This window comes from Rhinopithecus bieti, unplaced genomic scaffold (genome assembly GCF_001698545.2).
Source record: "Rhinopithecus bieti isolate Rb0 unplaced genomic scaffold, ASM169854v2 scaffold_65, whole genome shotgun sequence".
Taxonomy (NCBI): Eukaryota; Metazoa; Chordata; class Mammalia; order Primates; family Cercopithecidae; genus Rhinopithecus; species Rhinopithecus bieti.
This window is the reverse complement of record NW_016803344.1, coordinates 5333061-5352387: the sequence shown is the minus strand read 5'-3', so window position 1 is coordinate 5352387 and position 19327 is coordinate 5333061. Positions and strand designations below refer to the sequence as shown.

The following is a 19327-nucleotide window of genomic DNA, read 5'->3' as shown; positions in this document are numbered from 1 at the left end:
GCACTATTCACAATAGCAAAGACTTGGAATCAACCCAAATGTCCATCTGTGACAGACTGGATTAAGAAAATGTGGCACATATACACCATGGAATACTATGCAGCCATAAAAAAGGATGAGTTTGCATCCTTTGTAGGGACATGGATGCAGCTGGAAACCATCATTCTTAGCAAACTATCACAAGAAGAGAAAACCAAACACCGCATGTTCTCACTCATAGGTGGGAACTGAACAATGAGATCACTTGGACTCGGGAAGGGGAACATCACACATCGGGCCCTATCACCGGGAGGGGGGAGGGGGGAGGGATTGCATTGGGAGTTATACCTGATATAAATGACGAATTGATGGGTGCTGACGAGTTGATGGGTGCAGCACACCAACATGGCACAAGTATACATATGTAACAAACCTGCACATTATGCACATGTACCCTAGAACTTAAATTAAAAAAAAAAAAAAAAAAATTTCACCATGCCTCAAATTGCCACATTTCTCCCTACCCCTATAAAGAAGGGTTTATAAACATCTGTACCCCATTGGATTACTGGGTAATCATCCTTCTGTGATTCCCTCATGCTATGCATGTTAAAACAAAATTTGTATGCCTTTCATCCTATGAAAAAAAAAAAAAACAAAGCCTCACCAGGTACTCGCTGTGGGCTAAGGGTGGCATACAATACTGAATAATCCCAAGATCCCACAAATGAATGTCATGTTTACTCATATTTTACCAGAAATTAATTGACAAGTTCATTAACTTACTAGTAACGAGCATTCAAACCCAGGTCAGTCCGTCCCTAAAGTCTATTTCTTTCAACTTTATCATTTTGCTTCCCAGAGCCAAAGCCGATTTAGATACCACAGAAAGTCAGCACATTCACCTGAGAATTATTTTTAATAAATTTATTTTTTAGTTACCCATATTAATACTAACTCGTTCAAATATTTTTCTGTTTGGCTTAGACATAAGACTGCACCTACCCTTTGCTCTCTATATTCTGGTCAGGTCTTTTACCCCAAAGGGCTGTACAAATTTTTCCCGCACAGTTTATGGCTAGGCATTGGCACCATGGGGAAAGGGAAAAGGAGAAAAGCTCAGTTTCAGTAGGAAAAGCCTAACTTAAGCCTTGGCATTCGCGGTTCCCGGCCCAGTCTTCTGCTCATGGGTATGGGTTGATGCCGCTCTCTTTTGGAACCCTTCTATCTCAATAACCTAACCTTAGGACCATTTCAGGTGATAGAAGACTCCAAAGAACATATATAAAAACTTTCATCAGTCTGCCAGCCTACTTACCTAATACTTTGGGGGATTTTCTTTTCAGTGAACTGGAAAAAATAAATCTGTATCTCTTATCCCACAAGAGACTTTTCTCCTAAATCCTCCCTGCCTGGAAGCTGGCATGTTCTGACCAGCAAGTGGTACTGTTTACAACGAAATCATAGGCTGGACCTGAGCCCAACTTGGGAAGACACTGCTCCTGGGGTTAGGCTTACCTAATGGATATACTGGAGTCAGGAGTGCATTATCTCAGATAAAGAAAAGGGGCTGAGAGGGTCCCATCACTGCTACTGATGAAGGGGCTGGTTCCAGCTTTGGAACTGACTTGGAAAGAGACAGACTCTGGTTAGTTTACCTGTGGTTCCACTCATCTACACTTATTAGGCAGTGAGGGACACAAAGAATAACACACTGTGCATAGCATATGCGGCAGGAAATGCTCAATGCTTGTTGTTCCCATGGGCTTGCCATTCCTCACAGTTCTCGCTGACAGTCCCTCTCCTACATGGATGCCAAGCCACTCAAGGGTTAATTCTTTGTCTATCCATGGGTATACAAGAAGTTAATAGGGCCCCTGTGTGGGCATCAGATGATTCTCTCCTAGGTAGTTCAGCTCAAAGAGCTACAGTTTTGGCCCAGGGAGAAGCCACCTGCTTTGCCTACAGGGAGTCAACCAAGCCTGGGGTGTGGATGGAGACAGAGTGACCTCTACTGGGAGCCACAAGCACCACTGAGCAGGAAGCATTTGCAGAACAGCTGTTCATGGTATTGTGACAAGATCAGTACTCACCTCCCTGACTGGTGAGCCAAGTTTTTAAGGTTTGGCTCTGCCAGTCTTTTCTCTCATTCCCTGGGGTTTGGAATGATGCACATAAAAGAACTTTGCAAACCTTAAAGTCTTTCACAAGATCTTGTAATTACACTGGCTTGCACCTCTTTATTCCAATACTGCCATCTGCAAGCCCCATTCTAGATGAGGGTAAAGGTCAGAGTGGAACACATTCTGTATAATGCCAAGGAGGGGCAGCCAGAAGCCATGGCATATGAACATCAGTTTTCTGATCTGTAGAGGAGAGACTTGGGAAGTGTATGTATGTGGTTGCAAGTGCTGCTCTGGGTGAGAAGTCTGCAGTTAAAAGGAGAAATGCTCACCTATGGCATGCTCTAGGCACCCAACCTCTGAGCTCCTCGTCTAAACAGCCCTCTATCCACTTTCACGCCCTGCACACTCCTCTGGAAGCAGGATGGGCAGGATGTGCTACTGCTGTGTGGACTCCCTCAGCCCAAAGAGACAGGTATCTATGGGGGTGTGGAAAGGCTTGAGTGACCACACACATGTTGATGAGGCTCCTCTAAGTGAGGAATAGAATTGGGAAATGGAATGAAAAGGAGGTGGGGCCAGACTAGGTCTCCCTGAACTGCTAGGTTCAGGTACAGAATCCTAATGAGTCCAAGAATTCTAAATTCAGACATGGTATTCCAAGTTGTTAGGGACATCACAATTTATTAGCTTCACTTAGAACCTTCAAATGTTTAAACATATGGTACATGGGTCTCTATTTGTACTCTTATTACTCTGCCCTGCAAATGTTACAGGGCAGGCCTGACAAAACTTGAGGTACAGTAAGTGTTCAATCAATATTAGGGAGGGAGTGGTTCAACATATGTCCCAGGAGGTGGTGAGAAGGTCTAGCTGTGGACTGCCTTAAGTGGTGAGGACCACTGGGGCAGAGGTCCCAGATACCTTTTTCTAATCTTTGACCCAAACACCTACCTCCACAGACCAACTCAATCCCTCCCACCCAATTCTTGTTATGCTTTTCAAGGCTTCCACCTAGCTTAGAGTGGCAGCTCTAGAAAGTATTGACATCCATTCAGCAGGAGCTACTTGACTTGGTAAGCTATTTCCTGCCCAGGGCCAAGCTCTGCCTCTCAGATTAGCTGTGTAATTGAGAGCAAGGTGTCTGCAGCCCCCAGGGGTCCTAGGTTTAGCAATGAGCTAAAGGACTGTTCTTGGTGGTTGGGGGAAGGGAGAGAAGCAAATTTGTTCCTAGAGACTTCTGCAATGTCAGATGAGCAGAGACCTGTGTGCACATGGAGCTTATAAATGCTCTCACTCGGAGGAACGGAAGTTTTACCCACAGTAAAAACTTGGCCAGGATGCCACAGCTAGTGAGTAGCAGAGCCAAGATTACCCCATGGGTCCTCCGACGCTAAGTCTAGGGTCCTTATATTCCGTATTTCATTTTGGGCTGGTGAGAGACAGGCCCCAAGACAGTGCGGAGTTGGGAGAGACCACAGTGTCTCCAAAAAAAAAAAAAAAAAAAAAAAAAAAAAAAAAAAAAAAAAAAAAAAAAAGCCATGTTTCAGAAAACTGGGGACTGGCTCCCCAATAAGTGCCTTCACCTATACCTGCAGGACAAACAATTGCTGCGTAAAAGCTGGGCCTTTTAAGTTAGTTAAAATCCACTAGGGACAGAGGCTTTGAAATGCAATTTACAGCTCAAAGGGATAGGCCTGCTTCTCCAGGCTAGTAAGAGCAGAAGAAACGTGGCAAAAACAAATTCATTTTTTTCCAGTTGAAACAGTTCAGCTAGAAATTGTTTTTGAACACAGGAGAGCCAAGCCTGAACATGGAGAAAAGTGACAGGGGTTTGCAAAGGTAAAAAAGTCCTAAAAGTTACCTCTGAACTTTCGGTAAATGAGATACCCCAAGAGCCGTCACAGTAAAAACAGCCACTGGCTGGGCACAGTGGCTTACGCCCGTAATCCCAGCACTTTGAGAGGCCAAGACGGGTGGATCACTTGAGGTCAGGAGCTCAGGACCAGCCTATCTAACATGGCAAAATCCCGTCTCTACTTAAAACAAAGGAAAAATAAAAAAGCCAGGCATGGTGGTGTATGTCTGTAATCCCAGCTACTTGGGAAGCTGAGGAAGGAGAACTGTTTGATCACGCCACTGCACTCCAGCCTAGGCAACAGAGCGAGACTTCCCATCCAAAAAAAAAAAAAAAAAAAAGGCCGGGCGCGGTGGCCCAAGCCTGTAATCCCAGCACTTTGGGAGGCCGAGACGGATGGATCACGAGGTCAGGAGATCGAGACCATCCTGGCTAACATGGTGAAACCCCGTCTCTACTAAAAATACAAAAAAAACTAGCCGGGCGAGGTGGCGGGCGCCTGTAGTCCCAGCTACTAGGGAGGCTAAGGCAGGAGAATGGCGTAAACCCAGGAGATGGAGCTTGCAGTGAGCTGAGATCCGGCCACTGCACTCCAGTCCGGGCGACAGAGCGAGACTCTGCCTCAAAAAAAAAAAAGAACAGCCACTAATTACTGAATGCTGCATGGTATTACAGTATTTAATCCTCACAACAGCCCTGTGAGGAGCTGTTTGACATAGGGAAACTGAGACAGGTTCAGAGAAGCAAGGTAATTGGTTAACAGAGCAAAGCCAGAACTGGAATCAGGACCTCAGAAACAGGTATCTGCAGATATCTTGCACATGGCACAGGGATGCCCTGGGTTCTGACTTCCCCAGCAAGATTATGTTACCTTGCGTCAGCCACTCACGCTCTCCTTGGTCCTTGCCCTTTCCCTTTTCTACTACAATTCCCCATGGTTGCACAGAATTTTAGTGAACAAAAGCCAGTTTATATCTCTTGTAGTGTGAGTGTGCCTCCTCCACCAAATCTGTGTTGAAACCTAATCCCTACTGTGATGGTATTAGGAAGTGGGGCTTTGGGAGTGATTAGGTCCCAAAGGGAAGGGAAAGCCCTCAAGAATGAGTTTAATGCCTTTAAAGAAAAAGAGCCCCAGGCCAGGAAGTGGCTCATGCAAGTAATCCCCGCACTTTGGAAAGCCAAGGTGGGAGGATCCTTTGAGGCCAGGAGTTGGAGACCAGCCTAGGCTACATCACAAGACCCCATCTCCACAAAATAAATAAAAGGCCCAGACAGCTACTTTGCATCTTTCACCATGTGCGAACACAATGAAAAGATGGTTGTCCATGAACCTGTAAGAGGGCTCTCACCAGACATCTGTAGCCCAGGCTAGAGTACAATGGCATGATCTTGGTTCACTGCAACCTCTGCCTCCTGGGTTCAAGCAATTCTCCTGCCTCAGCCTCCTGAGTAGCTGGGACTACAGGTGCCCACCACTATAGCCAACCAATTTTTGTATTTTTAGTAGAGATGGCGTTTCACCATGCTAGTCAGGCTGGTCTTGAACTCCTGATCCATCCGCCTTGGCCTCCCGAAGTGCTGGGATTACAGGCATGAGCCACTGCACCCATCCCATCCCACTGTATAAGTGAAAAAAAAAAAAAAGGATCAGCAAAGATAAGTGACTTACTTAAGGTCAACCAGCTGGTGAGGGGAGTGTAGCTAGGGGTCCTGAATCAAGGCTTCTTACTCGACACTCTCCATTCCACTGTCTCAATGGCTGTCTTAACACTCTATAACTCTGCCATGTCACCCCTCATGTGCTCCCAATAATGCCTATCAGATCAAGTCTAGTCTCAGGCACTCAGAGAACTCTGTAAATCCTCCCCAGCACTGAATCTCTTCCTCTTGAAATGCTCATTTCAAGGGAGGAGCTGCTGCTTTAGGTCTTGATGCCCCCAGTGCTATTTATAGTCTCTGTCTTGGTTCAGTCTTGCTGGGCACCTCTGGCCTTACTCTCCAGCACGGGGATGAGGGTAACAGCAGCCTGTGGCCAGCTCTCTGCCCGTAGATAACCCTGGGGACATCCGGGTGGTTCAGAAGGAAAATAGCTACTAGTGATGGGAAGGCTATTTCTGGAGAAAGTCAAGCAATTAGACTCATCAGTGTCCAGGGCCTCCTTGGTCTAGAGGCTTCTGCTTTTATCAGGCAGCCAGGGATGACAGAACATCTATTAATCTCATTAAACTGGCCAAGTCCTGGCTCATTAGCAGTGCCCAAATGATTATTACTGGCCAGACAGGACTAATTTCCCAAGGAATGCTCTTTAGTTCCTGACCATTCTCAAGAGTCAGCTCCCTGCATGTCAAACAGCAAAAGCTCCTGAATGGGTGAAGTGTAAACACTAGAGGCTACAGGTCCAGAAGGCTTGGCCTTGGCTCTGCTGTTCTTAGTCATGTGACCTGCAACAAGTCACGTAACTTCTCTAGGCCTTCTCGTCTTTAATCCGAAAACAGAAATAATCTCTTCCCTGATTACCTTTCAGGTCCAATATAAGAATCAACTAGGCTAACTGATGTGAAAGTGCTCTGTTGCATCTGTAATATACTATCAAAGGATACGGATTATGCCAATTTCTATTATTACCCAGTTCCTATCTCCTTCACTCATTTAACAAACATTTCCTGAATGTCCTCCTCTGTGCTGGCACTGTGGAGATGCTGGGAAACACAGCGCTCCCCAGTCTTCTGCTCTACTTGCTTTTCAAGAAGCCCTCTCTCTGGGAACCTGTTTTTAAAGACGGTATCGTAGTAACAAAGGACAAATGCATATGAAATAGCAAAAATAGCTCAGGCTCTAGTCAGACAGGACTGAGCTCCAATCCGAGATCTATCACTTAAAACTGTAACTGTGGCCATATCCTTTCACCTTGCTGGGCCTGAAAATCCTCAACTGTAAAATGGAAATTATACCAACCTCCTGGAGACAATATGAGTAAAGTGCCGGTATAATGGGTAGGACTAGTAGGTATTAAGAAACTGGATAACCCAAATGCTCTATGAAAACAGATGAACCTAGCCTGGCACTCTAGCTCCTCCACATCCTAGCCCTAAGATGACATGTTCTTTACTATGTCATCTCCCTGTGCACCACACTTTGCCTGAGACTAAGGGAGCTGGGGGTAGGGAGTGGGCAGCCTATGCATGTTCTCCCTTGTCCCAGTATCTGCAACCAAACCTAGAAACTTCATAAAGGTGTCCCCGCCCCATTCCTGTCAAACTACTACTGTATGGGGCTGGGAGAGAAGGGAATACCGGCCAGGAGGGGTTCCAGCCTTGCTGAGTCATTCTCACCCCTCAACTGTACTATGAGGTCCTATACTACTGACATTGGTATCCATATCTGATAGGCCCTGAGAGGACACCCCAAAGCAGAAACAGAAGGCAGGCCTCAGTTATCTCCCCATAGCATTGTCTGGGTATATAATCCCACCCTCCTGCATCCTGAACACTAACTCTACTCTTGTCTGGGGCCTTAGGCTGAGGCTTACCATCTGTAACAAGCTCCCCTTCCTAGTTCCAGGAAGGGGACAAGTTAAGGAGGGATGGGTAGGTAACTTATGCCTATAATCCCTGATACTAGGTTAGAATTAAGGACCTACAAATGATTGTCAGCCTCTTTATTTTTTGCCATAGAAGTCATCCAAACACCTACTTGTCCATCTGATCGTAATTACAAATATCCAAATATGGAGCTAACTATGGACTGGGTATTATCAAATAACTAACAAATCAATCATTTATTTATTTATTCAGCAGTTGGGTCTGGGACCTCAAGCAACTCCCCGTCCAGCAGGGGACATCTATCATGGCCACAAGGCACACATGCCCTGAGATGGTCTACTGTCCAAGCAAAGTAGTCTGGGAGATCAGAGAAGGGGTAGGAGCAGCATGGAAGGCTCTACCAAAAGGGAGAGTGTTTAAGAGGAATTCCCATTGAGTAGTGACAGCGGGAGAGGCCTGGCAGGAGGAAGGAACAATATACAAAAGGTATCCCTTTCTCCTCTTTTATCCCCTTATTCTCCTCTTCCTCCTGTACATGGAGCTGGAAATAGAAGTTTGAAATACAAGAATGTCTTCACTGTTGTCTCCTGCTTCCCTGGAGAGATGCATACTTATTCTTGCCTTGAGGGAGAACAAAAAGGGAACACACAATTTAATATGTAGAACTTTATACCAGGCACTGAGTTGAAAACTTTACAGGCATAATCGCTTGTAATCCTGATCACAATCTATTGAGATATGTAGTATCACCTGCACTCTACAGATACAACTGAGACTCAGAAACAACTTAATTTGTCTACAGTCACATTAAGTTGCATGCTTTGGATGGAAAGACCCAAAGGCTTGTCTGATTCTAAAGCCTGTGTTATTCCCGTTCCATTAGATTGCTCCCACTGAGCCCCCATCCACAGAAGAATGGTCCTGGCTTTGCTGACATGCCATATAACCTAGGTTTTAAACCATGTGACCACAAAAGGTACTCCAGGCCCAAACATGTGATCATGATAATCATCATCAATACTTGAGGAGTACTTACATGCCAGGAACTGCACTAAGGCTTTTGCTATGAGATAGTGATGATATATGTTATGACCATTTCACATATGAGGAAACTAAGGCTTGGTGTTTGGTCTCACTCAAGCCAGGAAATGGCAGAGGTAGGATGAATATGTGCGACACCAGAGCTGATCTCATAATCTTGGCCCAGAACGGCTTCAAAACTGGGCATGCCCTGTATCTGCCTGGTCAGTTTCTTCCTCTACCTCCTAACACCGATCCTTTGAGCATAAACTCACAGGGCCTAGCTGAAGGCATACTCTCAAGTCCAAGAGCCAATCAGCACTTGCTGTGAGCATTGGGGATGACCCCTGCCCCCTTCCTATGCCTTAAGGGTTGGCTCCTCACAGTGATAATGTGGCAAGATTAGTCACTGCTTGCTGTTGGTTGATTATAGCTATTCTTTTCTGTAAATGAAGTTTAAAAGTCATCAAAGGGTTTGTTGGCTGTGACTTATGAGCCTCTTTCCCACAGGGAAGTCAGGCAGTGACAAATGCCCCTCTTGTTTTGCCATCCATTACAAGTTGGAAGGTGCCATGTTCCAATTACTGGAAATCCCGATGGAGCTCAAAGAAAACCCTGCTCCAAGCTATGGCCATTACTCAGGCCTGGCAGGGCTGCCGTAGCCCCAGGCCCAACTGGGTAGGAATGGAATAAGAGTGTTCTTCTGATTTTGTGAGCAGGCCCCTTCTACCCCTTAACTTATATCCCTGGTGGTTTATCCTAGACACATTTCACAGACAATAAAAACATGGGTACCACGTGGGCTGTCTGAAAGTACAGCAGGATCAAGACTGCTTACGACAGGCAGACATAAGGAAATAAGGTCATGCTGTCCTATGAACTAGGCAGGAAATATGATGTTGAGGAAGGGTGGGGAAGGCAGAGGATAAAGTATGTAGGATGTTCAAAGAAAGTAGTGAGTAAAAGGAATCTTACAGATCCTCTAGAGTAACCAATGGCCTCAGTACTGAATACTCATTATATGCCAGGCCTATCTAGCTAGATGCTGTGGAACCAGAGATGAATAAAGTCCCTGGTTCCTAGGATATGCCATGTGATCTAGGGAACAAAAAAACCTAGGTCATGTGGCATACCCTTGAGGGTAAATAAGAAAAATTAAGGCTCAGAGAAAGGGACTTGGCCAAGGTAACAAAGTAAGTTAGAGTCAGTGATAAAAAAAAAAAGAAAGCAGATCTCTACCATTAGTGATACAGTGACAAGGGAGCCCACATGGGGAACAGGCTCCTTACACAGAACACGCCACATAACTCCCATTCAAATCCTACCTACTTGCTTACTTACCACACCTTTGATCTCTGGCAAATCCTATAACCTATCCAAAGTTTCAGAAAATTTACTACAGAATTGGGGAGAAGATTAAATAATACACGTACAGTGCACAGCAGTAGGCAAATACTAAGTACTCAAAACATTATTTACCATCAAATAATCCCCAAAGCAGCACTTTGAGGCAAGTATTATTAATCTCATTTTACAATCAAAAGACTGAGGTTATTTTTCACATTGTCACACTAAATAAGTCAGTACTTCTCAAAACTATTTGTGGTGAAAAAGCAGTTTTTTCTTTTGTTTTGCTTTTTAAACTTCACTTTGAGTAACATAGCTCTAAGCCACTCTTGCCCAACTGTGAACTTCTATGAAACCAAAGCAAAGAAAGCATGAAGTTTACTTCATTTCTTTCCAAGTCCTTGAGCCTGATTGTTTTAGATATCGGTGTCAGACTAATTTACAAAACTATCCAATTTTTTTTCCTCTTCCTCTCTCTCTCTCTCTCTCCTCTCTCTCTCTCTCTCGAGGGAAGGGGACAGGCAGACTAAGGACTTGCCACCTAGAACTTCGAGTGGTGATTTTCTTGGTCTCTGCTCTACATCATGCTACATCCTGCAAGGGAAGACGATCTAGGCTTATGGGGGACTGGAACCACTCTCCTGGAGCCTGAGTATGTATTTCTGAAGAATCTGGTATTCCAGACTCTCTCTCCATACTTTGAAGAACACGACGAAACTAGCCAGCAGAGTGAAAGGAATAAAAGGTTTTCTCATTTTCTGTCTTGTATCATGGCTGTTTACAAACCAGTCTTCTCTCTCCATCTAGGGAGTTGAGAGGGATGGAAACCAGATTCATTCCTGAATGCTACTGTACTTACCTAAGACTATGATGGGGCAAATTGAGTAGCTCTTCACCAGTGTTCAAAGGTACAATAGTGCACCTTCAATCTTCCACGTGTGCGGTCAAATTTTCATCAGTGTACAAAACTGCTTTTTGCTTTGAGCTTATGTAGTGTTATCTTTCAGCATAACTCAGAGCTGAGTGGGTCATACGACACAGTGTAGAAAGAGGTAAAGCTTGCTGTGTGTAGGAGTTAAATACATGGCTTCCCATCAAGCAGAAGCCAAAGCCTGAATCTTTACTCCTGTGTGAGAGGACATGGAATGTCATCAGGAGAGAACTGAAACCAAACGCCTTCATTCTGTTACTGAACTGGCTATGGCATGACCTTCGGGAAGTGTCTATCTCACCTGTAAGACGCAGACAGCAATACATATCTCTAGGGTTGTTAGAGGGTAAAATAATTCATGCAAACATTCAGAATAGTGTCCAGCACAACAGAAAGCATGCAAATATATTAGCTCCTGATGCTACAGGTTGAGTATTCCTTATCCAAATGCTTGGGACAAGAAGTGTTTCAGATTAGGGATTTTGGAATATCTGCAGATACTTAACTAGCTGAGTGAGCATCCCTAATCTGAAATGCTCCAATGAGCATTTCCTTTGAATGTGATGTTGGCACTCAGAAAGTTTCCGATTTTGGAGAATTTTGGATTTTCAACTTAGGGATGCTCAATCTCAATTATTATTGCTGTTGTTGGAACCTGCAACAACTTTTCCATGTGAGTATAAAAAGAAGGTAGTCAGTTCTAATGGAACATTAATCTAGAGCTGAACTGTGATCAAGGAAAAAAATACTATGACTGTGGATGCAATAAAGTCTCTTCAAGTGTATCACCAAAACTCTAGTATTTGGCAACGTGCCTTGAACATAAAAGGAAAGACCGGAATAGGTACTTATTAAGTGCTGAATGAATGAATAAATAAATGAGCATCTGGAACACTGCAGCTGCCAGAGCTCATAAGGAATACAACTTGAGAAATTAGGCAGGAAGAGGACCCTAAGCAAAGGTTTCCACCAAGGCCTCCTTGTGCTTTGAGGACCCTATAGAGCAGATTAAGCTCCCCTGCTGGGCAACAGGGCCCCAGGGACTGATACTGCAAGAAGCCCCCAGTTGCTCACTATTCTGTGTCTCTGATGGAACTTCTACATTCTGTGGCTGCTGTATTCTGAGTCAGTGCAGAAGGCTGTGCTGTGGTAGCGCATCCTGTTCTCATTTCCCAACCCGTGTAAGAGGAAGGCTTAACTCCTCCCACAACAAGCACAGCTCTACGTTAAAATAGTAATGGGGGCTTATTAGCTTTGGATTTCTCCTTGCCTGTGGAGCGCTGGGGCCTGAATCCCGTCTCCACTAGCTGTATGACCCTGAAAAGGCACTTGACTTCTCTGAGGTTCACAGTTCCCCACCTGTAAAATGGGGATAAAAATCCCTGTAACACAGGTTGTTGTGAGGGTCAAAGGAGATAACATGTTCTGTTCCCTGAGATGTGCTACATAAGCATGGACAGGAATATTCCCAGGATGGATAGCTGCTGCACGTCTTCCTAGACAGAGGCACCCAGGCAGGAAGCCAACAGGCTGGAAGCAAGGGCTGGATGGTGCAAAACTCAGCACTCCAGCCAAGTACTGTGTCCCTCAGGTATCAGGGCAGTTGATTAAAATCCTTTCATGAGGAATCAGTATTTTCCTCATTACAACAATCCTTCTTGAACACACTAAGTGGCACCCCTCACAGCCCCAAAGGCTTGACCCTACAAGACAGCATATGCATCAACATATATTTTAAATTTCCCACATTCAGGCAGGGGAAGGAAGGAAGGGGTGACCTCTCTCCAGGGTGCTGATCCAAACATAACTTAGGGCTCTAAGCATCATCTCCCACAGTGCCACATGTTTGGTCTAAAGGGGACCACTGAGAATGATGCCACAGTCGCAGCCACCCTGCCTTTGTCTCCCTGGTAACAACACTAACTCCACAAACATAACTAAGCATCTGCCTCCTGTGTGATCAATCAAGTGTGCCCCTGCCGCCTCCTGCTTAAAATCCTTCAGGGGCTTCCCACCATAAAGAACCAAGTTCAAATCCTTTAATGTGGCTTACAAGCCTCTTCAGGAGTTAAGGCTAATGAATCTATACACAACAATCCTCTGAGTAGTTATGTGTCATTCACTTTATAAATGAGTAAACCCTAGTGGGTTTAAATTCAGGATCAGTCACTTACTAGCTGTGTGACCTTGGACATCTCATTAAACTCCTTGAACCAATGTTTTCTATTACGCAAACCCTAGTGCAGAGAGTAAACCCAAGGTCAGAGAGTGAACACGTCAATATGAAACAGGTTCTTCCGAAGGGATAAGTATCATACTTCAAAGGATAGACTCAAGTTCAAAAATCAACTTTTCTTGGATTAGTCATTGAGAGGTAAGTATGGGGATAGGGCATTGTATGGTCAGGTGAACCCTTCCTTCCAGAGAGCAGCTTAGACATTGTCCCTTGTTTGAAGCTGCCACCCTGACCCCTCTCTCACTCCCACAGCAGCAGCAGCATCATTAATAAACTTGGTGCAATGAACAAAATGTTCATTAGCATGTAATACAGTACACATATGCATGCTTATGTCCAAGAGGCCCTGCTACCATAAGCTAAGCATCAAACAAAAGCCAACCAATGAACCACTGCAACTTCACAAAAAACAGCCCTCAAAACGACAGGTACGACACACCCAATGCCTACTGAACTTCTCATCAGTTCAACTGATCATGACAGAAGCAGCTTTGGTATCTATGGTCTTTCCCCCTTGTCATTGTCTTAGAAAGAATTAACCCTTCCTGGCCCCCTTCCCCTCAAAAAGGAGGCGCTACGCTAAACAAGCTTCTACACTGCAACTGGTTAAAAGGAAAAAAAAAGTTTCTCCAAAACTGTGATAGGTGTCTCAGCTGCAGGAGAAAGGACATGGCTTTGGACAGACAGAACAGGATCAGCCACTTACTATCTGTGTGACCTTGGACATCTCATTAAACTCCTTGAGCCAATGTTCTCTATTAGGCATATATGTTTCCCCCACATACTGAGTTATTCACCACGCCCTGCATATCTGGCCTCAGTATTTTTAGAATGTAGCCCCCTTGTCTTCATTCTTATTACCATTCTTTAAATAATCCTCTACTGTCACCAGAGTAATATATTACCATATCACTTCTTTGTTTAAAACAGAAATTAAGATCAGAGGCTGAGACTACAGATGCCCGCCACCATGTCCAGCTAATTTTTTGTATTTTCAGTAGAGACAGGTTTCACCATGTTAGCCAGGATGGTCTCAATCTACTGACCTCGTGATCTGCCCACCCTGGCCTCCCAAAGTGCTGGGATTACAGGCGTGAGCCACTACACCTGGTTGGTTTATTATTTCAAAATTCTTAACCAATAATTTGGGTAAGAATTTGTGCTATTATATTTAGTAAGCTTATTATTTGAAATTACCATATGAAATCATCTGTTAAACGCCCAATCCTTTATGGGACATAACTGTTAGCATGTTGGTGTATTTCCTTCCAGTGTTTTTCTTGCACATTATGTTTGGATTACATGGTTAGATCCCTCATTCAACTCTGTAGTCTAATTTTTTCAATTAGCATTATAATACATTTATTATATATATTATAGCATATTTGTCCTTATTGCCGCACAGTTTTCGGTAAGCATCATTTTTTACACTACTGCTTTAAAAGCTTGTAGTTTTCCCTGAGTAGATTTATCATAGTTTAGACTGGTGGTCTTTTAGGCTTTTTCCAATTTCTCACCATTATAAACAATAGCATCTGAGGGAAAGCTTATTGTATAAACTAGACTATTTCCTTAGGACAGACTCCCAGAAGTGGAATTACTGGTCCAATATATGAATATTTTATTGGCTCTGGCAAGACATTGCTTAACTGCTTTCCAAAAGAGTTATACCAATTTACACTGTTATTTCCAATGAATGTCACTTTCATGGCAACCTCGCAGCATCATGTATTGCCATATTGGGCAGGTGGTGGGTACGGAGGGTAGAGTTAAATTAGTAGGGAAAATCAAATCCTCATTGCTGTTTTTATGTACATGTGAAAATACATAGTCTACTATGTTTACTAATTTTTGAGTCTACAAAGTTTTGAGTGCCATGAAGTTACTGTGGGTTCCTAGGTAGAGGAGTAACATGCTAGAAAGATTTACTCATTTATCAATCATTTATTGTCCACCTATTACTGCCAGATACTGTATAAAAGTACAGAGGCTAATAAATAAAGTACAATCTTCCCCCAGAAGAATTTATAGTTCAGTCAGTGGTGGAGACCTCAAGAAAACCAGAACCTATGTTTCATCTTGATGAGGTCTATGACAGGAGCAACTAGGAACTTGGAGGCATGTCAATTACCTAAGGCACAGAAAGAAAGGGAGAAGACTCAGACAAGAAGAGTCATCAATAAGTTCCAATCTTGTCCTGAAGGATGAGTTGAAGTTAACCCCCACACAGGAAGAGAGTACAATTAAGAGGAAACAGCATAAGGAAAGTTACAGAAGCTTGAAAGAGATCCCACATTTAGTGAATAATATGATGTACTGTGGTTTGCCCAGGGTCCAGGATGTAAGAAGAAATGGTGCCGATGATACTAGAGCGCCTAGCTGAGATCAGATCAGAAAGGGCTTTGTGGACACTAAGAGAGGGTCATCACCCATTCTGATGTCGTGCAGCCCAGTGCTCAGTAAGGAGGCACTCTTAAGTCCCTATAGCTTTTGAGCATCTGAACCACCAATCCAACCCAAGAAAAGCATCCCATCTTGTGCCAAACCCTTTTTGTCTCATGTGTTAGTCTTCTCTCCTCAAGCAGGACAGAGATTTTGGGGCACACTGCTAGGCATGTGGTGGAAGCACTGATGGTGTCCATGGATCCATTAATTGGAGGTAACATATGCAATAAGACAGACACTCCACAAAGCCCTAGCTGCCCTGGCAATAGCCCCTGCCAATCTCAGCACTCAGTCACTGCCTCTCCTGACAGATGTCTTGCCTCAGAAAGCTACCTCCCCCGTTCTTGCTCATTCTGCCAAATAAAAAAATGTGCCTGGGTACAAGAAGCTATAAAGTATGTGATAACTATGGAGCACATCGGGTGGCCAGGAGGGAGGCTGGGTGGACATAAATCCTTCCCCACAGTATAGTCCCCAAGCCAAGGACACCCTTAGCCCTACCGGCAGTTTTGGAACACTCCTACCCATAAAAATAAAATAGGTTTTTCCAATTGAGCATGTTAAAAGTCTCTTTCGAGTAGCTGCTGACCTTCTCTAAGATATTACTACTTTCTACATTAATAACAGTGACTTTAATGATGTCAAAGATATTAACAGGATTATTATTTTCACAATCAATATAATAGTAAGGCATTCTTGCCTTGCTAGTTGTGGTATGAGCTGTGGGCAGTGGGGTCTGATGTGCTGGCTAAGATCCATCTGAGGAGACTGTATTAAAATAATCTGTTTCGGTGTCATCTCTCCTCCCAGATTGACTGTGAATTCCTGGACAGCAGGGACCACAATCTATTTCATCTTGGCATCCCCACTGCCATCAGGACAGGCTCTAGCCCAGAGTGGATGCTTAGGGAGTATCTGCTGAATTGAACTCCAGCAGAGCCACATACCACAGCCCCCATGCCCTACCCCCACCTCCTTCCTTATCTATGCTGTTTAAGATACAAAGCGGCAGGCTGCACAGATGCTAAAGCCAGGAAAAGTTGGAGAGAGACAGGAAGGGGATATCTTTGCAACAGCCCAATCCACCCCAGCATTTAGGAAAGAATGTTTTGTAATATAAATGATCATTACATTAATTGCTTATTACATGGAAGATACATTGCTAAGTATTTAAATTCTCATCCTTAAACAACCCTTTGAGGTAAGAATTACATCAAGGTCATAATGGCTCTTTTTGGGGCTGTTTTAGGAAAATGACTCTGGAATCAGACTACCTGGGGTTCAAATCCCAGCTCTGCTATATGTTGGCTGTATGATGCTAGGTAAATGATTTAACCTCTCTGTGCCTGGTTTTCTCATTTGTAAAATAGGAATATTACAGTACTTTCTCCATAAGGCTGTTGTGAGAATTCAATGAGATAATGTTAAGATAATGCAAGCTAAATGCTCAAGAATTTTCTAAATGAAAATGGTATTACTATTGCCCCCATTTAACAGATAGCTCAAAATATCATACTCTAAACATTGAGTAAGATTGAGAGAGAGACAGCTTCATCAATAAACTAAGACTGGAACCAATTTCTTTCTCTTTTTTCTTGAGACAGTCTTACTCCGTCGCCCAGGCTGGAGTGCGACCTCGGCTCACTGCAACCTCCACCTCCCAGGTTCAAGCGATTCTTGTGCCTCAGCCCCCCAAGTAGCTGGGACTACAGGAATGCGCCACCACGCTCAGCTAATTTTTGTATTTTTAGTAGAGACAAGGTTTCATCACGTTTGTCAGACTGGTCTCGAATTCCTGACCTCAAATGATCCACCTGCCTTGGCCTCCCGAAGTGCTGGGATTACAGGCGTAAGCCACCATGCCCAGCCTGGAACCAATTTCTGACCTGGTGGTGTGGCTGGGGCCATGAGTGTTCTGAGTACAAACTCACTGATGTGATGTCCCTATAGAACACTCTTTGGGAAAGCTTTTGTTTCCCACCCTGTAGGCAGATCCAGCCACTCCCTCCTCTGGACCCAGATACTCTCTGCTGACCTCTACTGCAACATCTGCTGCACTTTTGTATTTGCATATCTGTCTCCCTCCGTTAAATTCTGAACTCCTTGAAGGCAGAGACTGTTTTATTAATCTTTGCAATCCCAGCCTCCAGCATTACCCTGGCAACCAGTGAAATTTCTGCTACCGAACAGGTGAAAGAATCCTAGGTGGGCGTTTTTCAGTAAATGGTTTCCCAAGGTATGTGACACAACAACTCCTTAACAGTGAACCTTGTAGCTGATGTTTGTGAGATGAGCTCAAGTTCCTCATCCATCAGCAGAATAGAAGGAGAGGCAAGACACTGATAAGACAGAAAATAAAGGAGAAGGCAGAGTGAGAAGCTGGGGGTCACTGGTGTCATTGTTCAGTATACTACAGGGAGCAAAGGCAATAAAAGCTTGAGTCTGCAGCCCAGAGACTACTGAATCTGGGCTTTCTGTAGTGGGGAGTATGTATAAGGACTGCAGCAAAGGCCAGAAAATGCCATCCTTGTCAGCATATCAATAGTGACAGAGATCCAGCCCTCCCTCTCTTTACTATCTGGTCACCCTGAGATGAAACCCAACCACTGGCCCCACCAAGTGATCTTAATGGAAAGAATACTGGGCAAAGAGTTAGGAGACCTTAAGTTGATCCCTGAGAATATATTAAAATTTTCAATTAATAAATATTTTTTGGCCACGCATGGTGGCTCACGCCTGTAATCCTAATACTTTGGGAGGCCAAAGCAGGAGGACTGCTTGAGCTCAGGAGTTCAAGACTAATTTGGGCAATATAGTGAGACTCTGTCTCTAAAAACAATTAAAAAATTAGCCGGGCATGGCAGTACATGTTTGTAGTCCCAGTTACTTGGGAGGGTGAGGTGGGAGGATTGCTTGAGCCCAGAAGGTTGAGCCTGCAGTGAGCCATGACTGTGCCACTGCACTATAGCCAGGGTGACACAGTGAGGCCTTGTCTCAAAAAAAAAAAATTATTGAACATCTACTAAATGTCGGCCTTGCACTAAGCATCTGTGAAAAGGGTCTATCACTAATTTGCTGTCAAACTCTGGACAACTCACCATCTCTTTTCTGAGCCTTAACGTCCTCATATGATACCTGGAAAAGAACCTCTATGTCACAGGATTGTGTTGAGATCAGATGTGCTTTGAACAATCTACCGTATAAACTTGCAAAGTTAAAGGTGTTTTTTTTTTTGTTTTGTTTTTTTTGAGACAGAGTCTCGCTTTGTCACCCAGGCTGGAGTGCAGTGGCGCGATCTCGGCTCACTGCAAGCTCCGCCTCCCGGGTTCACGCCATTCTCCTGCCTCAGCCTCCTGAGTAGCTGGGACTACAGGTGTGCACCATGATGCCCAGCTAACTTTTTTGTATTTTTAGTAGAGACAGGTTTCACCGTGTTAGCCAGGATGGTCTCAATCTCCTGACCTCATGATCCGCCCACCTCGGCCTCCCAAAGTGCTGGGATTACAGGCATGAGCCACCGCGTCCGGCCAAGGTGGCATTTTTGGGAGGGACACAGTGGCTCACACCTGTAATCCCAGCACTTCGGGAGGCCAAGACGGGTGGATCACCTGAGGTCAGGAGTTCGAGATCAGCCTGGCTAACATGGCGAAACCCCATCTCTACTAAAAATACAAAAAAATTAGCCAGGTGTGGTGGTGCATGCCTGTAGCCCCAGCTACTCGGGAGGCTAAGGCACAAGAATCACTTGAACCAAGGAGGGGGAGGTTGCAGTGAGTCGCAATTGCGCCACTGCACTCCAGCCTGGGCAACAGAGTGAGATTCTGTCTCAAAAAAAAAAAAAAAAAA

General features: G+C 44.4%; 1 protein-coding gene and 1 long non-coding RNA gene across 8 annotated transcripts in view; one reads left to right on the top strand and one right to left on the bottom strand.

Annotated features, from left to right (window-relative positions):
* The window catches only part of RALY (RALY heterogeneous nuclear ribonucleoprotein), a 92434-nt gene that overhangs the window by 13891 nt on the left and 59216 nt on the right, over positions 1–19327 (bottom strand). The gene's annotated exons all lie outside the window — the stretch shown is intronic.
* Positions 2741–10599, top strand: LOC108533671 (uncharacterized). Its single transcript, XR_001886789.1, has 3 exons — positions 2741–2900; positions 7755–7988; positions 10379–10599. It is a non-coding gene; the product is annotated as an uncharacterized LOC108533671 (long non-coding RNA).